The following is an 8,766-nucleotide window of genomic DNA, read 5'->3' as shown; positions in this document are numbered from 1 at the left end:
TCTCTTTGCTGCAGCTTTCAAAACTTTGCTGCAGCTATTATCTCTTTGCAGCAGCTGTCTGCTGTGGGAGCAGACTGGTTTTTAAAGGGATTTGGTGCACCTATGCACCATCTCCACTCATGAGCAATCAGCAGTCAGCGCACCTGCCAATCCTGCACCTGAAACACAGACAGACCAAGGAACCAGCAGGGAGGACAGCTAAGCCCCCTTGAGTCATGATATATGGTAGTACTTTGGGGTTTTGGTTCAAATAAAAGAAGGCCTTGGTTCCAAGTCGTGTGAGCCCACTCTCCTCTTCTTCACAACACATGGCTTCAGAATTGGGATGACTTGCTGTGAGGCCAACATAGGCATGCCAACGGGATGAGCCACAACAGACCCGCAGAGACGTGATCTCAATGGATGCTACTGATGGGTGAAGCATAATATTAGACACCATGGATGATATAGGCCTAAGTAAGTTGGAAATGATATGAGGGACGTTCAAAGCGTGTGAAGCACATGAGTGGGCTTACCGTAGGGAATACCATATCAGGGTATGACCCATCACTAGAGTTGAGGATATTCTCTGACTGTCATGTCAGAGAGCCTAGTTCTGTGAACAGAGTGCATGGCAAGATTGTTGGCATTGGAGGAATGCAACATCCCGGATAGAACATACGGTTTCACAGCCTTCAGATGAGCTGAGGCCGACCTTGAAGCAACTTTGTAGCCCTTTGCCTTGATATAGGCAGCCAATCCAGTGAATGTGCATATTACTGTACAGGTAGCACTGCATAATAGGTAGGCCTACTGTACATGAAGTGACTCATAGCAATTGTTGTTGGAACAATAATTTGGACCAGCACGGAATCCTCTGTGCTCGAATTCACAAATGAATGGCTTCAGAGTAGAGTAGAGTATCATTTATTGATTTATAGACCTGAAAGCACCATTAATGTTGATTTTGCCAAACAAAATGTCTTCCATCTTGGATTTTGTAATGGGTTTAGTTTATGTAATGGCTGACTTCGCATTCATGTAACAAATATTACCAAAATAAGTCAACAATGGCTTTATAGACTTCAAAATATGAAATATGCCAATTTCGCCATAAATGGTATCAGTCATCTTGGATTTTGCCACAAAAAATGAAGGAAAACATTGAAAATAAGTTGTTATTTATTCAATGTTGCCCTGGAATTATAAAAAAAGTTCAGTTGAACCTTAAAACGGCATTAATGGTGAAATTTCTACACACAATGGCAGCCATCTTGAATTTGCCACTAAATGTTCACGAAAAAAATGGAAACAGATGGATTTGTATTCGGGGGGGTCCTAGAAGTAAAAAAAACACCAAATGGAAAAATCTATATGAAATGTTCCAAAACTTACATATGCACCTATACTAAAAGGGGCGTTCACCTGACGTCACATGGATCCCCGAAAACAAAAGTACATGCTTTTTAAAAATTTGCTATACAAATAAAATTTGACTTGACTTGACTGGCTTGATTGGCTTGATTCACACCTTTTCCAATGTCTCTGGCTTTCACAACCTCCTGTGTTGCCCCAGACAGGGACGGATTAGGATGGCCCGGGGCCCCTAATCTAAAAGGTTGTTGTGGCCACCAGTAGGCAAATGCTGCAACAGAATTACATAGTGTCATATTTACGAGTAGGAATTTAGGATAACATCTGTCTGTCAACTGTGGAGCGGAATATTGTCAGGATTTGAATTTGTACACAAGACGGCAACATTTTTTTTTCAATATTGTATATTCATGTCACATTTCTGCAATTTTTGACCCCCTGGCAGGTGGAACCTAGATGGAAAACAATGAAACAATGGAAAAAAGTAGATATGATGGGTATTTTCTGCCTACAACATGAGAAGTGGTGTAGCACTCATTGATCCGGACATAATTAAGGATACCATAAAACCTGTCAATATCAACAACGTCGTTTTTTTACTAAACTGGTATTCTGGAGGGGTATTCCAAGAACATGGCTAAGTGATGAACCTGGCAAAGTTGACCCACAGCAAGTGGTCTAGGAACACGCAGGCAAATAGAAAAAACACATGGTATTCTATGTGTATTAATCTTCTACCCACCAATAATAAATAGCAATGCTGCCATCTGGTGGCCCGAGTAGCATCATGCAAAAGTGTGTGGTCTTTGTTCAGTATTTCAGCTCTTAAAGGAGAATTCCAGCCAATTTCAACATGCAGTTATATTGCTCACAGTAGGCCTACCCGAAGATGTGCTGTTTTTTGTTTTAGTTTTGTTAAACCCTTTGTGAAACGCTTTCCAGCAAATAGGGGTCTTGGGTTTTTGCCATCACTTTGTGTTAGACCCCCAACTGTGCAGCACAAGACACCCTCGGGAGTCAGGAAGAAGGTGGATATAAAAGAAAATAACATTTTGCCTATTAGGTGAATAGAATAACTTTTTCTTAACCAAAGCACTCCATGACTTTAAAAATATTCAACATTCCTCATAGGTCTATGTAGCTTGGGTCGTCTTCAAGGCTATAAATAAAGACATAGGCTATTTAACTTCATGGAGTGCCTTGGTCCAGATAAGTTCTTTTCACTTGGGCTGAGACTTAACATGATTAATTGCACTAAACAGTAATAGTCACTAGTTGGGGCAGCATTAAGCCTATTTATTTCTCTCTTCTTTTTTTGCAACTGTTGATAAATGTAAAAAGTCTGTTCATAGCCTCTGAAGCAACAGAGAGATGTTTTCTAATAGTTGGGGTTTACAATGTTTGTAATGTAGGCTACTTGAAAGCATTAAGCATCAAGCCAGAAAATTGTCAGAGCATTTATTGTTTCAATATCAATATCAATATTGCTATCAATTGATATCAATATAATGCCTTATAATAAATATAAATACCAGAAAAAAAATAAAAATAAATAATAACACACTTGTATTTATAACACATAATAAGCTAGATGTATAGTTATAGCTGTTGATAATAATACATCATGAAGCATTATGAGTGTAGCCATAATGCATTGTGATTAATTATGATGGCCGTTAATTAATTATAAATACTCTCATAATGCACTATAGAATGGGCTTTAAGTAAAGTGCTTCCCAAAATGTTTCTGAAGGAATTTCATGATAGCAAGGGCAGACAAATGACTGATGAAGCCATGCCTTCTGAAGGCGAAGCCAACGCGTGCTCTCTCAGACCTTGTAGTGGAGCTCACAAGGCTAAAAAGTGAACCAACAGAAAATGGTCTGTTTTTTTCTGTTTTTGTTCATAACGTGAGTGTCTTACCGTTAGACTTTTTTGGGGTGTCAATCCTGTTTTTGCTCTCTTTAAGTGATTACACCTTGTTACAGGTGTGACTTGTCAGGACTAAGCAAAGAATATACTGAGACCATGTCAACAAAGGTCTCAGTACTGTTTGCTTCCAAGTCTTGGTACGCTTTGGAGCATTCACATATTCACAAAAATCACGATTCATACTTAGGTCTGAGTTTGCTTAAATGACTGAAAGGGACTAAGTGTGCAGATGCCCTAGTATATCATTTTGGTAAGGAGACTGTAGAGACAATGACTGATGAAACACTTCCATAAATACACCAAGACCATCCACCTTCCAACTTTTGACTGGCAGTGTACCTAGATATCACCAAAAAAATGGAATGATTGAAATTTGTTTTATGTCAAACACCAGATTGAGTGGACAATGAGTGCATTAACACAATAGGCCTATAACCAGTCTCAGATGTCTGTGTTGTGGGATACTAATGGCTAAAGACTAATCTAGAGATGACTATGAAAGGTGGGCTAAGAATGATTCAAATGAAGATGAATGGCATCATTCAGAGCTGTTTGTGTATTCATTGTTGATGGCAGCACTTTGTCTTTGTCTCAGTGGCTTTGGTGAAGATGTTTCTGAAATGTTTCAGAGAAATACTTACAAGTGTGCTTCCTCTGGAATACAGTGTTTTCATAATGAATCGTGACAGAAGGCTTTGAACTGCAGCCTACTGATGCTGTGTTTTACAGTTAAGATTAAAGTGAAACAATGGCCAATTTAAACCAATTGAAACTATGCAGACCCCTTTAATGCTCAGGAAATAGCACCAGCTTGTGTGGAAACACAGTGTTGCACCATTGTGTCTATTCATACTGTATTTGTTATCTTTCTGTACAGAAACCCAGATTACAATTCAATTCTGTACTCCTCTTGCACACATATTGGAGTGTGGCAATGGCAGTACCCGGCCGCTGGCTGTAACGTTAAACAGTAGATGTTGGATATCCAGAGCTCTCTGCAATCCCATTCTCCATAGCTTTGGTAGAAGTAATACTTCTGATAGACCGGCCTCCCATGTTGTGATTCTCCAGTTGAATCAGCGTAGAATGGAGAGGTGGGTCGCACCTGGTTCTTCTTTTCTTTGTACCATATTTGTGTTTTTTTTCACATATTGTTTTACATAAAACAGTTTCAAAGAAATTATGAACTAAGTGTGATCCACCTTTCCATTCCATAGCATAACTTTGGATTATAAAAAGAACATGTGGTTACAATGTGCTAAGTGATATGTGTGACTTTGCCATGTCTGGTGATGATAATCAAAACGGATGACGTGCTTTGGGTATGTATGAAAAAAAAGTGTCCTTTTGGATCCATGGCATCACTGTGCAGAGAAAGTAGGCCTATCTAATTGGAATCCAACAGTACATGAAGAATGTGTGCGATCAATCTCTTACACTCTTATCCACTGTTGAAGTGCCCTTCAGCCAGGCATCTACCGTCCAGTCATCTACACCACATCGCTCCAGGAACAACACTGCACCAACATAACTAATACGATAGTACCTGGGGCTCACACTTATGAGATGTTTTCTGTACAAGATGACAGAATGGAATAATCTGGTTTTTTTCATATAAACAAATACAGTATGAATAGACATAATGGTGCATAACACAAGCTGGCGCTATTTCCTGAGCATTAATGGAGTCTGCATAGTTTCAATTAGTTTTGAATTTGTCATTGTGTCACTTTACTCTTAACTGTAGCATTACAGTTCGAAGCCTTCTGCCATTATTCCTCATCTTCACCAAGATGATTGCAAACCTACAAAATATACACAATACAATAAATGTGTCTGCCAAATGTGGTGCAGTTTCTAAGATAAGTGTCTCTGCTCAGTCATGTGGACGGTGCTCTTTCCAGTGGCAATAGGCCTATGTTTTTATTTTTATTATTACTAAGCTACTCCAACCACCTACTGTCACTGTACAGCGCTTGACTTCCGAAACGTACGTCATCAAATAAGAAAAGATCTCGAGCGCATAGATTCATTTTTTGAGGGGTGGAGCTTTGGGTCAAAATAACGGATGAAATATGATTTTCCAGATATACGTGCTTTTTCACAAAATCACTTTGAGAAATGTAAGGTATCTCTCTGGACACATGAAAACACAATTTGATCAATGTGAAATTATGTTTTGTTAACTTAGTGGACCTTTAACCAAATATGTTTGGGGCAATAAACCACAAAAACTTGGAGTGCTGTCCTGCTTTTTCTTTAATTCATATATTCTCGAGGAATGAGCACTAAGTTGTTTACTTTGTTTGAGTTGAGCGCGTTACAGCCCTTAGTTTAATTTAACCAAATATGTTGTCAACTTTGACTTTGACTTTTATCAGTAGTTTTGGTTGTTGTGTCATTGCTTCAATTGACATTAATCTTGATGTTGAAGAGAACTCTCTGAAGAGAATAGCGGGCTCATGTATCTCGTGGTTTTACTGACAGTGTTTTAAATCATGTAGGCCTAATAGGCCATTGAAATTCAATTCATAATGACAGTCACCAACAAATTCTTGAAGTGACGGTTAAAAAAAAAAGAGCACAGTTTCCGTCCAACACAGGCAGTGGCGTTACGTACACGGACATTTTGGGAGGCAGGTCCTCGAAGGAGGGCAGGAGGCATGTGGATCTTCCGGCTGCCTTAGGATGGATATACTGTAGGCCTATCTTGTATTGTGGCATTATTTAGGGAAGTCATGGGTGAGTGGTTAGGGCGTCAGACTTGCATCCCAGAGGTTGCCGGTTCGACTCCCGACCCGCCAGGTTGGTGGGGGGAGTAAGCAACCAGTGCTCTCTCCCATCGTCCTCCATGACTGAGGTACCCTGAGCATTGTACTGTCCCACCGCACTGCTCCCCATGGGGCGCCACTGAGGGCTGCCCCCTTGCACGGGTGAGGCATAAATGCAATTTCGTTGTGTGCAGTGTGCAGTGTGCAGTGTTCACTTGTGTGCTGTGGAGTGCTGTGTCACAATGACAATGGGAGTTGGAGTTTCCCAATGGGCTTTCACTTTAAGCTTTCACTTTATTGTCACATGTGTTTAATCATCGAGCTTTTGTAGATGAACATGTCAACAAGGACCACAGTACATAGACAAAAAAAGAATGTACAAAAAGGGCATTTTTTGTCCAGTAGGGCAAAGGGGCAGGTGCTTTTGCACCACCTCTGCGCTATCTCTGCACACCTATGAACACAGGTAACAAGTAACCAGTAGGCTAGACCTGAGTACTTCTTTTATGATTAGCTGACTTTGCGCTGGTTGGATCAAATTTTTGGTGTGTTGTTCTTGTTAAGTTTTTAGTATTTGCCAGTAACAACACAATCTACCTCATAGAGTAAATGGTGTAACAGCTATATGTAATATCATGTAGCCTGATATTATTGTGTAACCTAAGTAGTATTGTACTTACACCTTGAATTTCCTTTTACTTTTCACACTTCTGCTAAATGATAATGTACTAGGTCTATATATTATCTTTACAATCCAAGATACTAACTATGAAACGTTGGTGTATGCTATGGACGGAAGATTATTTAAACTTATTTACATCCACCAATAGTTTAAGAAACACTGGAGTGGTCAGCTTGTCATCACATATGACGATATGGTTATGGTATGGAATGCATGATGACATAACCATGATGATAGGGTTCAGACCCAATACATGACTGTGGAACCCTGCACTTCATATGCTCGGAGAGGCCTATTTAGACCACTTTTCTCCATTGACCACTAGAGTGCAGTGTTTGCGCATTTTTCCCCAAGTGTGGGCCACTGGTGAGCGCGTCCGTGGCAGTCAGTGATGTCCATTTGCAGCTCTAGCTGAAAAAACTACGGATCAAGTGCACGGCACTTTTCCAAACTCACACGCACACGTTGTTTGGCGCCAAAAGTCCATGCGCGTACAATTAGATCTTCGGGCGCATAATAAGTATCGGCAACATGAAAATACAGTAGTGTAAGCAATGAGCCAGTGTTTTCATCTGCCATCACTAAACAACAAAATACCTGTAGCAGGACCACTGATGAAGTAGGGTACTTGTAGGCCTACAATAAGATGATTTTCAGCTGTTTTCAGATCTAAGTCATTTACACTTCATTGTTGAATTTACAGCCAATGCGTCCAAAACAAGTTCTAACCCACCACACTACAGGCTACAGGCAAATGTACCATACGTTTCAGATTAAACCACTGTTTATATAAGTGTCACATTTACCCTGACTTGCCCACGAAATTGTGTGGAGTGCTGTTCGTCATTGTCAATCATTTTCTTAAATGTTGTGTTTTTATTGGATATTTTTATATCCAGTGATGTTACTTGTTAGTTATAGATTGCCTTGGCCATTGCTTCCCCAGAGTATTTTGTCCAGTGCTCTATTAAAGGGCTCAAACACTTGGGCTACCTAATGCAACATTAACGTGGGTTTTCCTGCGAAGGCTTATGCGTAATAACCAACTGTGCGTAATGCAATGCGTAATTCCCAAAGGAAGCCTATAACCTGTTATAACTTCAGTCAAAATGTTTTGTTAACCAGATAAACTAGCCCCTAAATAACATGACTATTTTCCCGTCTCATCCCAATAACTTGAAAGTGATTCATTACATGATGAGACAATACACAAGACTTGCATCAATTAACATGTCCAATGCAAACTGTTAATGTTAAGGTTTAATCCCCCCTCCAAAAAAATAATGATAATTAAAAAAAAATCGACGTAGGCCAATTAATCTCGGCAGTTTAGCAGAAATGCTGTGGACCACCTGTGGGCAGTCGTTCAGTTCGCCTCAACCTGTAGCTCTATCATTCACATCACAACTGATGTAGAAAATACATTGATGCAATGCCAACCCCAACGCCCCCCATCAAAAAACTTCTCTTGCATCTAACAAGTGTGGGCCCCCAGGTATACAATTCAATGATGTCCATCAAAGGACAACGGTTGCGAATTGGGACACTAGGAAGAAGAAGAAAAAAACTAAACGCACGAAAAACGTTTTTATCTACATGTCACCTTTTATTCTTAGCTGGAAAAGAAAGATCAAAGTTTCAGCAGATGAAAAGAGACCGTTCCCTGCATTTAAACCCCATTCATTTGGGCCTCTTTTGGTAAATTAAGTAGCAAGCCACTAGGCAAGCATGTTAAGAGTTCAACAATTATGGAGATTCTCCAACGCAAGCTCGCTGCCTTTAATTACGCATTGGATAGCTAAAAAGGGTTTCTTTTTAGCGAGCATCACAAAAGCATCCTTTGCAAGCATCCTCAACACAGTGACCGCAAGGAACCACAGAGTACTCATTATTACTACTGAATAGCCTGCTGCCTGGGGAGGGTTCAGGGGTAGAGGGGTTGAGAGGTGTCGGCAAGCTTTAGAAGAATCAGAGATGCGACTTTTTTTTTACATTATATTTTTTTATTGACAAAATAAAGGTATTGAC

Source organism: Engraulis encrasicolus, chromosome 9, assembly GCF_034702125.1.
Source record: "Engraulis encrasicolus isolate BLACKSEA-1 chromosome 9, IST_EnEncr_1.0, whole genome shotgun sequence".
NCBI lineage: Eukaryota > Metazoa > Chordata > Actinopteri > Clupeiformes > Engraulidae > Engraulis > Engraulis encrasicolus.
Note: the sequence above shows the minus strand (reverse complement) of the source record.